At 38.3% G+C, this 16517-nt stretch overlaps 1 long non-coding RNA gene across 1 annotated transcript; it reads right to left on the minus strand.

Annotated features, from left to right (window-relative positions):
- Positions 1 to 1833: 1833 nt before the first annotated feature.
- On the minus strand, positions 1834 to 3361 carry LOC130453675 (uncharacterized). The gene is made up of 2 exons (XR_008911158.1): positions 3244 to 3361; positions 1834 to 2327 (listed from the first exon to the last, which is right to left on the minus strand). It is a non-coding gene; the product is annotated as an uncharacterized LOC130453675 (long non-coding RNA).
- Between the last annotated feature and the right edge of the window lie 13156 nt (positions 3362 to 16517).

Raw genomic sequence — 16517 nt, forward strand, 5'->3', positions numbered from 1 at the left:
ATTTCTTCCTCTTCCTTTTGTCCCTTCTTTTTACATGGGACACAGTGGGAAAACAAGACCATGAAAGTGCTACTAGGAAAGTACTGAATTTCCCCTAATGCCATGATGGACCAGAGATGCATGGGCAATTAAGAGAAAAGGTATATTGATTTCTAGAAGAGAAAACACAAAGATAACTTTTGAGAGATGGAGTGATGAAGAATGTGAGTAGGTGTTGGGACTTGTGGAAGAAATACCTGAAATATGAGAAGAAAATTCTAGACACAAGGTAACCCTGGGGGTGGGGATGGGGTTGACAAATAGGCGATACAGTTGAGAATTGGAATATAGGTGACCAGATCCTAAATATAGGATGAGAGACAAAAGGGGCATTAGACCCCAGGGGGAGAAGGGAACAGGGCAGCTCATACCTGCTGTGGGCACTACATTAGGCTATTAGCTTAGCACCAGGAGTTTTTTGCAGAGACTTAGACTAAACCATTCAGAGGCAATAAAGTTCAGAATGACTCTTTGTTTTGTAACCTGACTTGAGAACAAGCTCTTTTTTTGTGTGTGTATATATATATATGTTTTGAATTCACATGCCATAGTAGCATTTGTTGTTTGCAGGAGGTCATTTAAATACCTGATGTGAAGCTAAAATGAGATTGATGCTAATTTTCCCAGAGATACTTCTACATGGGAGCAAACATAAATCATAGAGGTCCTTGGGAATCCAGAGCTTTGGCCCTGGGTTGTAGGTCCTAAGAGGGAAAAGAGAGGCACTAAACATAAGTAATTCCTGGAATCACTCAAAAAAGATAGAATTTTGTAACCCAGAATTTTGAGGGCAATCTGCCAATTTCATTTTGCCTAAAAATCTATCTTTTTGCAATGACCTCTATCTTGACACAGCATAATGGAATTTTAAAAGGCATTATAGTATAATAGAAAGAACACTGGATTAGGAGTCAGAGAGTTCTGTTTCCTCCAGAAATAGCAATAGCATCTAGCATTTATGGAGTGCTCACTATGTGCCAGGCATTTTGATCCTCACAAGAGCCCTGGGAGATAGGTACAATTATTATCCATAATTTATAATGGAGGAAATTGAAGCATGCAGAGGTTAAGTGATTTGCCTAGGGTCACACAGTGAGGAAGTGGTTGAGGTCTGATTTGAACCCAGGACCTCTCCTCTCCAGATTTGGCTCTTTATCCACTGTGCTGCCCAGATGTCCCTATTCTTAGTTTTCACTTGTTACTTCAATAAGAGCTGCTACAAATATTTTCATATTATATGAGTCCTTTTCCTCTTTCTTTGATCCCTTTGGTTTATAGAATTCAGAGTTCCTATCTGCCTTTCTTTCCAAAGAAGTAGTTATTTAACTGCCAAGAGCCCTGGTTCTCAAATGTTTTTGGTTTCAGGACCCCTTTGCACTGAAGGAATCCCAAAGAGCTTTTGTTTATGTGGGTTGTAGCTGTTAATATTTAGCATATTCGATGCTAAAATGTCTTAGATTATTCTGAAAATAGTTTTGACCTCACTGACTCCCAGGAAAGATCTCTGACCTAGGGGTTCCCCAGACTATACTTTAAGAATCATTGACCTAGACCAGTAGTGTGAAACTCAAATAGGGACAATCCATTCTGACAGCCTATTGACTTTCGAAAACCACAAATTAACATTATCTATAATGTAGTATATATTTTTTTGTCTTATTAAACATTTTCCAATTATATTTAATCTGGTTCAAGTATGACTGGGAGTTTCTCCAGTAAAAGTTTGAAACCGCTGGGCTAGATAGTCTAGAAGGCAGATGAGATCCAAATGATAAGAAAACAAGGACCTTTGAGTTTCCAAACAGGAACCAAAAGCTCATGTAATTAGATTTTAATGGTTAAGGCAAATGAAGTTGAAAAGGACTGATGTGGTTTCCTGGGACCTTTCCCATGGCTGTCAGGTAACTCTTTTTTCCAAGAGTATTTTTGGGAGATGAGCATGTCTAACTCTAAATAACTTCATTTTTGATGCTGGGAAGATGTCTCTATGATGGTGGTTTTGGAGAGGGACTGATAACATCAGAGATGATGCTTTTTGCACGTTTGCATTTTCTTTACATACCTTACTTCCTTAGATCCTCATAAGAAACCAAAGTGAAGTATATAATGCAAGTATTCATAGCACTCAAAAAACTAAGAGAGTCAGATCAGCTGGGGACTTGCCCAAGGTCCCAACACTATTAAGTGGAGCAGCTGTGATTGCATCCTGATGTTGGGATTACAAGTACAATTCTCTTCCTTTCCATTCTTCCACCCTCCATTTCATTCTTTCTTGTGTATTTTTCTGCCTAATAGAAGAGAATTTTGGGGCAAGAAAAATAAATTTCTTAATATGATCTAAGAAACAAGAGTTTTATTCTTGGCTATTCTACTAACTAGCTAAGGAATAGCAGTAGGTCTATTATTTCTTTAGTATAGAGAACTGATGAGGGAGGAAACTTCATTTCCCAAAGTGGGTTGGCACCTTCTCTGCAACTTGTATCTTAGAGATTGACAGGAGTGTTTGCTCTGTTTCTCTCAGCCAGATTGTGTAAAAGGTGGGACTTTAACCCAGGTATTTCTGACCTCTAGGCCAGTTCTATATCCATTATCCTAGGTTGCCTCTATGATTAGGGGAAGATCTACTTCATTTCCATGGCCCTCAGTTTCTTCTGTAAAATGAAGGAGTTGGACTAGATGTGATCTAAGGCCCTTTGAAGATCTTGCATCTGATAATCTACTCAGTAGAATTAAAGGAATATTAAAAAGTGCAGAATGTTGCAAAGAAACACTACTATCCAAAGCATTTGTACTGGGAACAATAGCCAATTTCTCTGTTGTTGGGGTTTCTTTAAAACAGAGCCCCTGAGAAATAAGGAGGGTGTCCTTTATTTCCTTTCATTGTTAATTATCATTTCACATGTGGTTAATCCCATTTTCCCAGCTATCTTGGTGACCATAAAATGCCATATAAATGTGAGATATTATTATTAAAATCTCTATTAGGAGTCTTATAACATCCTGGAGCTTCTGATTATCTCTAACTAAGGAAATCTGATAATGCCTATTTTTTAACATGGGATTTTTGCTTCCTGATTAAAGTGACTCGGGGCTTCTTCAGGCCAGTACAAGGCACCAGATTGGAACTGGGTCTTAGCCTGGGACAACAACAATGGATGGATGGATGGATGGATGACGATGGAAAATATTTGGAAAACCACCAACCTTGTATAGCTCTGAGACCATTTGTCTCCTTTTTCTTCTTGGTGTTGAAGTGTTGTTTCAGGCATTCTACCATTCAGATTTGTAGCTCATGAACCCTAACCTGATGGTTACTGTGCTGCTAGATTGTTGTTGTTCAGTTATTTCAGTTGTGTCTGACTCTTTGTGACATCATTTGGGGTTTTCTTTGCAAAGATCCCTGAGTGATTTGCTATTTCCTTGTTTAGCTCGTTTTATAGGTGATGAACTGAAGCAAACGGATAAATATCTTTCCCAGGGTTGTACAGCCAGGAAGTTTCTGAGGCTAAATTTGAACTAAGGTCTTCCTGACTCTAGACCTGGAATTCTATCCATTGTACCATCTACCTGCTGCCCTCATCTGCTAGACACGTTGCTTCGATAAGGTGTCCTGTTCTGTTACAATTCAGGGATAATGACAGATAAATAACAGTATGTGATTAATACATACTAATCGACTGACTTACCATCCATACCCAGGCGTATACCACCTCCTTGCTCCACCAAGGTTTCCAGGGACCCACTAGGATGGGACCCCAGTTGTCTGAACCTTTCAGAAGATGGACTCAGATCATCAAAAGTCATAATTAAGGGTTAAGGGTCCAGAGAAGAGCATGGGCAAGCAGTCTTTCTCTGGCACCCTCCTTTTTTATCCTGGAATATTCCAATCCAAAAAAGAAAAAAAAAATTAAATGCCAGAGAAGTGTTGTGATGTTCCCATAATCGTGTAAGCAGGTTGGTTCAGAGGGAAACTTGCTTTCTACCACACTGCTTCTCTTACACAAAAGCCATCCTTTTGGTTTCTGTGCCTCCAGTCTCTTCCCGCTTCCATCATCCTTCACTTAGCCAGAATGATTTTCCTAAAACAAAGGTCTGACCTTATTTCTCTCTGGCTCCCTATTACCTTCAGGATCAAATATAAAATTCTCTGTTTTGGTATGTAAAACCCCCTGCCCCCTTCCTATCTCCATACTCTACAATTCAACTAGAGAAGCCTGCTTTCTGTTTCTCCCAGCTCTTTTCCTTGGTCTTTGCTGTGCCCGGTATTTGGGGATACTCTCTCTCTCTCCTCACCTCCACTTTTTGACTTTCTGGGATTTCTACAGGACTCAGTTCACATCCCACCTTCTTCTTGCAGTCAGCCCTTCTTCCTTCCTTATGAGATCATCTCCCTTTCATGCCGCATCTATCTTGTACACTTGTAGCTATCTCTGTGCTATCTTCTCCTGCATTTGAATGTAAGCACGTTCAGGATAGGGACAATTATTTTGCCTCTCTTTGTATATTCAATTCCTAGCACAATATCTGACATACAGTTAATAAGTGTTTGTTAATTAACAAGGAAAAATCAATAAAAGGTTGGAAAATGATGGAGAGGGAAACAAGAACACCGGTCTTGTGATCAGAAGACCTGGGATGAACCCTGTCCCCTGCTCTTATGGAGTTTATGTTCTACTTGGGAGATACTTCACTTAAATAGCTATTATTACATGGTAATTTGGGGAAGGGAGGAGAGAAGGCTAACAGCTGGGGGGATCTGGCTAGCAGGGTGGGCTCCCTAAAATAGCTGGCACTTGAGTCGATCCTTGAATGGAACTAGAATTTTTAAGTGGGTAGACAGGCAGGTGGCTCAGTAGATTTAAGGCCAAGTCCAGAGATGGAAGTTCCTGAGTTCAAATCTGGCCCGAGACACTTCCTAGCTGTGTGACCCTGAGCAAGTCACTTAACCACCATTACCTAACCCATACCATTCTTTTGCTTTGGAACTAGTACATGGTATTGATTCTAAGATGGAAGGTAAGACTTTAAAATAAAAATAGGTAAGGAGTGAATATGCAACAAGCATGGAAGATAGTTTGTGCAAAAGTACAAAGATAATGATAATTTTTAGCCATAATGATAAAATAATTATCAAAATAAAATAATCATCAGTATGTAATATATAAATATAATAATATGAATAGATAGCATTTCTATAACTTTGATATTTACAAAACTTCACAAATATCTGATTTTCATAACTCTGTGAGATAGGTACTATTAGTATCCCTATTTTACACATAGGAAACTGAGGCAGAGTTGAGTGACTTGCTCAGGATCACACAACTAGTATGTGTCTGAGGTTAGATTCAAACCACATGCAGTTCTCTGTCCACTGTGCCACCTAGAGATGGAATACTCATTTCAGGGAAAAAGCCAATTGCATACAGTATCTTAGAGGCACGGAAGCTCAAACATCTATGGCCAGTTGTGTTTTGATCTAAATGTCAGTGCCAAGTGACTGGGGTTCTTTTACTTTTTTAGTAACCACATCCTTCCTAATCCCACCTTAACTAAAGGAAGAAGTACAACATAGTAAGATCCAACATTTTAGAGATCGTTCACTTCATACCCTCTTTTTTTTTTTCAAACAAAACAAATGAACATATTGGCTATTTCTGAAAATGTATACAGGCTTCATTACATGCCTGTCATTTGCTACCTTTCTGCCAGGTGTCAGGTGGCTTGCTTCATACTCAGTTTGGGAGTCACTTCTGGAAAATACATTGGTCAGAATTCTTAAGTCCTCCAATGTTGGTTTTCTTTATATTATTATGTTCATGGGCTCGTTTTCTTGTCTCTGCTAACTCTATTCTGCACCATTTCATACATGTCTCCTCAAGTTCCTCTGAAATCTTCATATGTCCAATTTCTTATGACATTAAAATATTCTATTACATTCATATGTCACAATTTGTTCAGGAATCCTTTAATCAATGGGCACTGCTTTTCCTTCATTTCTTTGCTACTACAAAAATAAATGTTTCTATAAATATTTTTTCTTTCTTTGCCCTCACAGGGTATCTCCTTAGACATGGTATTAGACCAGGTCAAAAAGATTATAGACCTTAGTAACTTATTCTTGCTTAATTACAAATTGCATCACAAGATGATTTAGCCATTTTATAACAACTTCACTAACCGGCATTGCTGAGCCAGTTTTCACACAGCCCTTCCAACATTTACCATTTTCATTTTTGGCCATCTGACAACCTGGAAAGTGCCTTCTTTCTTTTATATATGAAGAAACTGTGGCTGACAGGTTTCAAAGATCATAAATATAAATGGAGTCTGGACTTGAACTCAGACTCTCTGTCTCCAAAATCAGCACCTTTTGTAAGACATCATCTTAATCATCTATCATCTTATAACTGAGATTAAAGTCCAGAGAGGGGAAGAGACAGGTCTGATAAATACAAGCAAGGTAAGGCCAGAACTAGAACTTAGAGATCTTGACTCTTAGTGAAGATCTATTTATTCCATGTTTTCTGTTCTTCAACACAGATATTATGACAGCCTTAACTACTTAAGACTGAAATAACTGACATTTTGTGATTGCCAGCCACTGTGTTCTATTCAGTTCTGAAGCTACCTGCAAACCAGAATCTGGGAAACTGGATGTGGGACTGAAATAATGACAGAACTTTTTCCTCTGCTCCCCAGTCCTTCATAGCTTTCCACTCCACTTTTTTTCCCCTTGAGATTAAGTCTATATTATGAAATGACAGCTAATTAAGAGAGGAAGCCTTCTTAATCAGGAAAACAGGCAGGTTTGAGAGGTATAGACGACTTGATTTCAATTATTTATTCATCAGTGGAAAAAATGAAATGCATAATTAAGTGTTTACTTAGCATTAGCAGCTCTCCATTAGTGCATTTGCCTAAGTGTAAAAGTAATCAAGGCTATATTAGCTAACACAGCAGGAAAGGTAGGGAACGAAGGGTGAAAGTCCATATGGGCAGGGATGGTAGGAATGAGAGATATAACTTGATTGATGCTATTAACATTTTAGGGTACCATAGAATATACCTTAGAGATTGGCTCACCCACCTTTTTTTCCTCTTCATTTTATATTTCATGAAACGTGGCCCTTGATTTATGTGAGATAATGTAGCTGTTTAGCAGGAACATTTGCTCTTTTTTTTTTTCATGATGCCTTCCCTAAGGAGAAAATTCAGTTACCAGGAATTAGCTGGAATAATGGCCATTGGTATAGTCTTTCTCTGGAATGGCTGAATCATTTCAAGAAGAGATATAGGCATTCCAGAAGAGCAGCATGTTGCACTCTTTGTGGTGGCCAAAAATTGGAAAACGAGGGGATGCCCATCAATTGGGGAATGGCTGAACAAATTGTGGTATATGTTGGTGATGGAATACTATTATGCTCAAAGGAATAATGAACTGGAGGGATTCCATGGAGACTGGAACAACCTCCAGGAATTGATGCAGAGCGAAAGGAGCAGAACCAGGAAAACATTGTACACAGAGACTGATACACTGTGGTACAATCGAAGGTGATGAACTTCTCCATTAGGGACAATGCAATGTCCCTGAACAATCTGCAGGGATCTAAAAAAACACTATCCACAAGCAGAGGATAAACTGTGGGAGTAAAAACGAGGAAAAGCAACTGCTTGTCTACAGGGGTTGAGGGGATATGACTGAGGAGAGACTAAATGAACACTCTAATGCAAATACCAACAGCAGGGAAATGGGTTCGAGTCAAGAATACATGTGATAACCAGTGGAATCCTTTGTCGGCTATGGGAGAGGGAAAGGTGGTAGGAGGGGGGGCAGGGAGGAAAAGAAAATGATCTTTGTTTCCAGTGAATAATGTTTGGAAATGACCAAATAAAATAATGTTTAAAATTAAAAAAAAAAAGAGCAGCATGTCCCCTTTCAGAAATCTGCCTGCATGGCAGAATCAAACTCTATTTAAAAGGTCCACCATTGGTGCATATGCTGAGCATAGCAAGACTGTCATTGTGCTATCACATTGCTGTCCATTAGGGATGGCTTATCTTGGGCAACCATGACCTTTTGGTTTGTCCTGATAATTTTCCATCCTACTTCCTGCTTTGGGGTCTACATTATTAGATTGATTCCACATTTTCTTGAAGGTACTCTAAACTCTGCTCCCCCTTCTGCTGGGGTGCTTTCAGCCTCAATTGTCAGTTTGTTGCTGTTTTGCATGTTCTTGCTTCCAAATGGTCTGTCCTCTAATATTCTTGCTTTTAGTTTCTTCTGTGACAGCTGATTCCCCAAAATTACAGCTCCCTAGAAGCTAACTCTATCTTGCTAACTCTATCTAGCTTGATGCTGCATATCAGCTTTTTGGACATGACTGACATGAGTTTTCCTTTGCATGGCACATTTGCTAATCCCTTATCCAGTTCTTCAAATTTCATCAAATCAGAGTTTTTCTTTATTTTTCTTGAAAGTCTATGATATATTACAGTGGAGATGGATTATGAGGTCAGTTCTAAAAAATATGTGTTCAATTGAATTCAAGTAAACTTTTTTGACTGATAGATATATTCTATTTAATTTTTTTTATTTTTTATTTTCAAATGCCAAAAAAATTTTCACATCAATTTTGTACTCACAACTTCTTTTGTACTCACTTCTTTTGTACTCACAACACACCTTTGATATTGATAGTAGAAGTCTTATTATCCCCATGAGAAGGATTATGTCTTAATTATCTTTTCCTCTTCTCAGCACCTCACATATTTCCTTGCACATGGTAGGTGAAGAATGCATAAATATATAGTAAAAGGGTGCTCCTCAATCAGGGTCCCATTTAGCTACCCCAGATTCTAAGTAGTTATAGGTTAGAATCCTCTACAGATCATAATTCAAGAAACTCCATATTATGGGTTTATTTTTCCTAGCCAGCCAGTGATCACACTTAGTTTATAACAAAGACATTTACTGAAATAACATAGTAGTAACTTATCAGAACACCCCCCCCCCATAAATCTTAAGCTTATTTTCTCAAAGTATGCCTATACTCAATGGAAAGAGTGGACATGCATAGGGTCATACACATGTGGGAACCATGTGTAATTTGGGCACATGCATGGAGGGGCAACTCATTCCTCCAACATGACAAAGCTATTAGTGTCTTCTGCTGATACTGTCAATCTGTTCTTTACAGGATCTTTTCCCCCAGGGCAGTCATCTTTTAGGTGTTATGTTTTGGTAGCTCCCTCCTGGGCATCTCTGTTGCTCCCCATATCTCTTTTTCAGCTGATATTTAGCTATTTGGATATATTCAGAGTAATTTAATTTCCTGTCCAACATCCATTAGGGATGCTGTGGTTACTAAGCCTCTCCTTTGCAGGGAGTGCTATAGCTCTGCTAAATAATTCCCTTTCAGTGAACTGAAATCAGTCATCCATGGGAGAGTGCTATGACTAGAAAGCCTATTAGGTCTACCTCTTCCATCTCCTCAATTTCTGTAAAGGTAGATGAGAGCTCTTTCAGTCTATCCTCTCCACCTTTTATTGTATCTCAGTTACAGTCTTCAGATGAAGTGTTATCTTCAAGGCTACATACAATTTGATCCCCCATCTACTTAAAGACAAAGCTTCCCTCAGAAGAGGGCTACAACTTTCTTTAGCCAGTTTTCTCAGCAAGTCTTCAAGAAAGTGTTACAGAGGCCATACTAAGATCAGGTTTGATATTTGACTCCTAGAATTTTTTTGTTTAATATTTTTCTGAAATCTTTTTGACCATTCTCTTCTCTGAATCTTAATCTAACTGCCCCTTGCTTATAGTCAGAAACTTATTTTAGTTCTTAGTTTTAAGCCTATATATATTACCTAGTTTGCCAAATATTCCAAGGACTTCACTTCCTTAAACTAAAAGGAAGCTGTGACACTGTGGTGAGGAAATTGCTTTAAAATCTTCCTCTCCCCTTATCCATTTCAAGCAGCCAAATGCTTGAATGTGGTAAGAGAAAAGTGGAATGATGAGAGCTAAATTCATCTCCTGTAGCTCTGTAGTGATAAAGGCACAAATTACACTTCCATTTGTGTGGCTTGTTCACAGGTGTTTCCTTTGTGCGTGCCTCTCTATATGTATTTTCTATTGTCCATTCTTTTCACCCAGTGGTATGCATATGTCTGATAAAGTGCAGTATAGGTTCATGGGTAAAATGTCTTGTTGATGCAAACCCTTGCTACTTTTCTTACTTTTACATTCCATTAAATTCCTTTGCTATGTATCATGTCCTTTTGCTGATTATTAAGAGTAAATATGTTGTTGGGGGCTCATAAGAGAAAGTTTTTGGGGATTTGACTCACTTGCTCCCCATTTTTCTAATTGTATTACTGATCCCACTAGATTCTAACAAACTGTTTTAGGGTACAGACTCTCATTTTGTTTTTATATCTCTGGTGCTTAGCAAATCAATGAACAATCATTTATAATGTGTTTATTGTATACCAGAAACACTAGGGATTCAAAGTTAAAAAATAAAGGAACAGTTTCTGCCCTAATGGAACTTATATTAGATCAAGAAGATAGGAACCCATTAAAATGAAATATACATACAACATAAACATACAGTAATTTTTTGGAGGGAAGACAGCAAATGAGGCATCAGGAAGGCTGTCTATAGAAGCTGTCAGTCGAACTGAGTTTGGATGAAACAAGGAACTCTAAGAGACAGAGGTGAGGAAGGAGGAAATGAATTCCAGGCATGGAAGATACTCAGTGGAAAGGTTTGTGATATATGAGGAACAGCAGCAAGGACAGTCTTACTTGATCCAAAATTGTAAAAACGGGAGTAATCTATGTCTAGAATGGGTCTAAGTTGTTAAAGAAAATAATAGGCAAACATGGGAGTTTATATTTGATACTAAAGTCCATTGGGGTTTGAATAAAAAATAATATGGTCAAGAAAAAAAAGAGAATGATATGGTTAGACCTGTACTTTCAGAATATCACTTCACTAGCCATGTGGAAGGTGGATTGAGGTGAGGAGAGACTTGAGGCAGAGATTAGGTGGCTATTGCAATATTCTGGGCAGGTGATGATGGACTGAATGCCAGTGGTATCCATGTGAGTATAGAAGGGATGCAAAATGATGTGGAGATTGAATAGGAGGTGAATGAGGATGAAGTGTTAAGGATCAAGGATCACAACAGGGTTGAAAACCACATCATCTAGTCTGTTAGCTAACCTTTCCAGCTTTGAGTCTCTGTTCCAACAAATTTGTTGAGTATGTCATCCATGCTTTTAACCAAGTTATTGATAAAAATATTGAACATAAAGGGGTCACATGAAAATCCTTGGGATCCACTTTCTAAATCGATGATGAACCATTAAACATCTATTTGTTGGTCATTATGGTCCTTTGGCTCAGGCAAGATCTCTCATTTTCCCTCACTAGAATACTATCAGGGATTTTATGAATAGCTTTGTTTGTCTAGTCAAAACCTATTAACAGCATTCCCTTTCCTCAAGTTATCTATCCTTAATAAAGGAAATTAGGAAGTTAGGATTGGCTGGCAGGACCTGGTATTGATGAAGGCATGCTAACTCTTCCTGGTCACCATGTCCTTTTCTAGAAATTCATTAACCATCCCTTTAATAATATATTGCTAAATTTTGTGAGAAATAAAAGCCATGCTCACCAGTCTATAGTTTGCAGATTTAATTCACTTCCTTTTTTTTTTTTTTAATTAGAGCAGTCAACTTCTGGACTCTTACTGTGCCTCTCCCATTCTCCAAATACCACTCACTGGTGACATCCCACTCATTCTTTTAGAACCTATGGATTTAGCTCACCTGCCATAGATTCACTAAGTGCTCTCTTACTATTGTCATTTCTTTCTCAGATTCCCCAGTGGATCCTTTTGTTCTATCCTTTCCAGCCTAGACCTCAATTTTCTTGGAATAGGCAATGGCAACAATATTAGAATTGAGCAGCTTGGCTTTCTTCAGGCATAATGATAATGAAGGTTATGCTAGTGATGATATCCATGATGGCTGGCATTTATGTTGTGCTTCAGATTTTTAAAGAATTTTAAGCACATTATCTCATTTGATTTCTCACAATCGTTGCTTGAGGTATGTGTTATCACCACCATTTTTTGGATGCTGAAAACAGATTTGGAGATAAAGGGACTTGCCCAAGGTCACATTGCTAGTAACTGCTTGAGGCAGAATTTACCTCCTGGTCTTTCTGACTCCAAGCCCAGTACTCTATTCAGGTTGCCTCTCAATTATCTCTGTACCATCCTCTCTAGCAATAGCCTTAGCCCTTTCAAGACTCCTACAATATAGCCAATAGAATCCCCAAACAGAAAACCTTTTGTTGTCCTTAGCTTTCCTTAGCGGCCTTACTTCATTCAGAATGTTAGCACTCATAATGCAATTTCTGTAATTCTTTGCTTTTTTATTAATTCTTTCATTTTCTATAGATGTATTAAAAAGTGGAACGGAATGTTGTTGATGGGTTCCTAGAATGCTCGTACCAATTCGTCTTTTAGACGATTTCCCTTTTTCCATCTTCATCACAATTGTTTCAATTTGTATGTTCACAATTTCATTCTTGAGAGCTTCCCATTCCTCCCAGTCTGAATGCCATCTTTTGAATTCTACCTACTCTTCCTCTGGACTCCATGAAACCCGTTCCCTTCACCAGTTCCAAATAATAGCTTTTTTGCTACTTATTCCCTGAATGACCACAGGCAGTTTCTTTACCTCATTTTTCTCATCTGTGTAGCAAAGGGATGAAGTTAAATGATGTCTAAGGTCTGTAACAGGAAAGTTAATAATAACAGGAACAACTTGATTATAAGTAATTTATTGGTTAGGCATTTAAAAAATAATGGTTGCTAGACTGTAGTTAATCCAAAGACCCAAGTACAAAGTCTAGCAAATTATTATACCCCTAAAACAATTAATCAAATATGTCCAAAAGATCAGTTAACTATAACAAAATGATTAACCGGTATACAATCCCGGATTCAAAATTAAGTAATCTAATTTCTAATTGATGGAAAGTTTAGGGGCTTTCCCAGTTGGGAGAAGGAGGAAATAGGTTTCAGCACATTTGGGAGGGAGACAGGTAAGTTTTGGTTGAGGTCTTCTATTCTGAAAATGAACAGATGTTGAGGGTGCAGCTAAGTGGCTCAGTGGATTAAGAGCCAGGCCCAGAGGTGGGAGGTCCTGAGTGCAAATGTAGCCCCAGAGACATCCTAGCTGTATGACTAGACAAGTCACTTAACCCCCATTGCCTAGCCCTTACCACTTTTCTGTGTTGGAACCAATACGCAGTATTGATTCTAAGACAGAAGAAAAGAGTTTAAGAAAGGTGTTGATTAATTATAACCAACAGTACATATGGAACAGTAGATGATCTATTTCATCTAGTTTCTCATGGGTGAATAACAGAAAAACAACAAAATGGAGGAGAGGACATGTGGTAGCACAAGATGGATTCTATGGTCTTCAGTTAAAATCTAATTGATCCTTCTGGTTCTCACACTAAACTAATGACATTTTATTCATGATCTTTATTTTCTCTTAACAGGTTCCTTCCTGTATTCAATCCTATGTTCTATTTAGTGGGCAAATTTAACAGATTCCTTTGACTGAAGGGAGTCATAGATTGAGAGAGAGAAAGAACCTTAAAGAGATCACTTGGTTTAAGAGTTTCTAATCTGGGTCTGTGAACTCACGTTTTCAAAAAAAATTTTTTGATAACTAAATTTCAAAAAAACTTTTTCTGTCATCTTGTTTATTTTTATTTTATATAGTTAAAAACATTATTTTGAGGAGTTTGTAGGTTTGACAAGATAAACAGAAGTCTATGACATAAAAAAGTTTTTAAAAAGCTCTGTTCTAATTGTTTTACAGATAAAGAAACTGAGACCTAGAGAAATTAACTGAAGATGGACTGATGGTGAGTTTCTGCAGACTGCAAACTCCAATGTAAATTCCTCTTAGCTGAGTATAGTGGGTGATAGCCATGGATGTGCTGAAGCTAGTTTGTACTGGCATTCCAGAGCTAATTGTTAAATTTTCAGTGTGAGCATCTATAAATCAGAACTTGATTTATGGCTTTGTTGATTGTCTAGACTTAAGAAAGTGATGGAGAAAATGTTAATAATGCAGATCAACCTTAAGAGTGTGTTGTGCCTACATTTTTTCCTCTAGAGATAGAGTTGTTAAAATTTTAGCAGTATACGTCTGATGAAAGTTATTATAGAGCCAGTGCCTGATTTCCCCTTTGGGACACTTGGATTTTTTGTCTTGTAGGTTTTTGCTTTCCTCTGGGTACAGCTTCCTATGCTTAGAGTGTGTGCTGCTGACTATTAGGTACCACATGGTCTCTCCTTTGTCACAGACTGGAATAGATCTGACCTATTTAATGTCTTACCTGCAATACATGAGCAGAATGACTCTCTTCCCCCTTCACTTTCCTTCTCTATGACAGGTTTTTTCTGCCATGGGAGCTTCCTGTGACACTGATGTTTAGCTGCCAGGCTGAATCTCCATCACCTGTCTAATTTGCTCCCCTCAGTGATTCCCCACTTCCCTTTGCTATCACCTGAAATACCTCTCCTGACTCATACTGTTATTTCAGGTGATTTTCCCCACAAACTTGACTCTAAATTGCATTTGTCCAAATTGATTCTCCTAGGGTCTTCTGGTAATTTTCCCTCAGCATCCTTTAACCTTTCCTCATCAACTGCCTCCCAGTGAAATGTCAACTTTAGGTTTTGTTAACAGAGCAGCCCCTTTCCAGATTGTTAATGGCAAGGCTGGCATTACTAGTAGGTGGAATAGACCTAGATGGTGGAATTTCAGGGGCACAAAGGCAGACCTCTTAACCAGCTCCCTCCCACAATATCTCTCCAGGATGGGCTTTAGTAACTCAAATGACTTTCATCTGGGATAAATAAAGCCTTTCATTTCATGCTCCGAAAAACTGCTGGGATATGATTCTCTGGCAGAGGAGATACAGATGCACATTCAGTTATGAGTATCATAGATATAGAGTTGAAATGAACCTCAGAAACTAGTTTTGTCTCAATCCCCTCATTTTATAACTAAGGAAACTGAGGCCCGAGGAGGTTTAATGACCTACCTAGGGTCACACAGATAATGTAAGAGTCAGTGTTAATAACAAAGGATGCTCATATTTTTGGATAGAGGGAAGGGGGTGGATTTCTAATGAGGGGAAGGAGCTCAATATTGGGTTAGGGGTAGGGGGAGACTACATACAAATATAGAAAAGGAAACTAGAAGCAGTGAAGACATTTTGCATATTCTACATTTTTTTTTATGAGTGCCAGTCCTCGTTAATGGATTCATTAGCTCAGAATAGAACTTCATCCTAATCTCTGTGTTGGCCTTGGAGGCCCTTCCTCCAATTAACTTCTGAGTTCTTCTTTATCCTTCTGTCTGCCATTTTTCATTCGGTTTTCATCTATGGGGCTATGTGTAAAACCAAGACAATTTACATGGAAAATATTGTGTGAGATGCTGCATCAAATCCTTTAAAGGAAAAAAAAAATCCACTGGGCTTGGAAGATGAGAAAAAAAAAAAACCAAACCCAACATAAGACAGTTTTCTTTTTAGCCATCAGCTTAACTGGACATATTTATAATCAGCCACTTACCTTAAGTTTCTGAACTCACAGAGTAAAGTATACTCAAGAAGCAAAGCCCCAAATGAAAATTTGTGCCAATTCATTTGGTTTCTGTGAGCATATACATAAGCACACAAGAAACATGTATGTATATGTACACATGAGCTAATGTAGGCATGCATATTTCAGAGTATGTGCCTAGAATGTTGGTTAAAGTATATATGGCTTAGGATTTGAGTGTGCTATTGCCATTGGAAGACAGGGTTGAGATGAGGAGAAAGAAAGGCTAGCATTAGGTTGGGGAACCTCCCCAAGGTGGGGCTGGGAGCTGAACATAGTGTGAGCTGGGAAAAGTTCAACAGCTGGGTTATGCTGCAAGATATGAATGGAAATGAAGTTCCCTATGGGACATTCAGGGTGGGTCAGGGCAATTTTTACTGACTAATGGAGAATGGAAACTTTACTGAAAACAAAAGTCACTGGTTTTATGTTTGTTTTTAATACATCTTGATCCCATTTCAAAATAGACTAAATTCTTCTATAGTATATCTTTCTGTGCTGTGTATTTTCTAATGCATCTTGAGTCAGTCTTCAAGGGCTTGACTTGTTTCACCTTATTCCTCTCTCTCTCTACTCTCTTTCTCTCTACTCTCTCTCTCTTTCTCTCTCTTTCTCTCTTTCTCTTTCTCCCCCTCTCTTACTCTCTGTCTCCCATTTTCTCTCCCTCTATTTCTCCCTTTCCTTCTCTCTCTCCCTTCTTTCTCTCCCCTTTTCTTCTCCTACCCATCTTTCTTTCCTTTATCCTCTCTACCCTTTATCCTCTC

This window comes from Monodelphis domestica, chromosome 4 (assembly GCF_027887165.1).
Source record: "Monodelphis domestica isolate mMonDom1 chromosome 4, mMonDom1.pri, whole genome shotgun sequence".
Lineage (NCBI taxonomy): Eukaryota > Metazoa > Chordata > Mammalia > Didelphimorphia > Didelphidae > Monodelphis > Monodelphis domestica.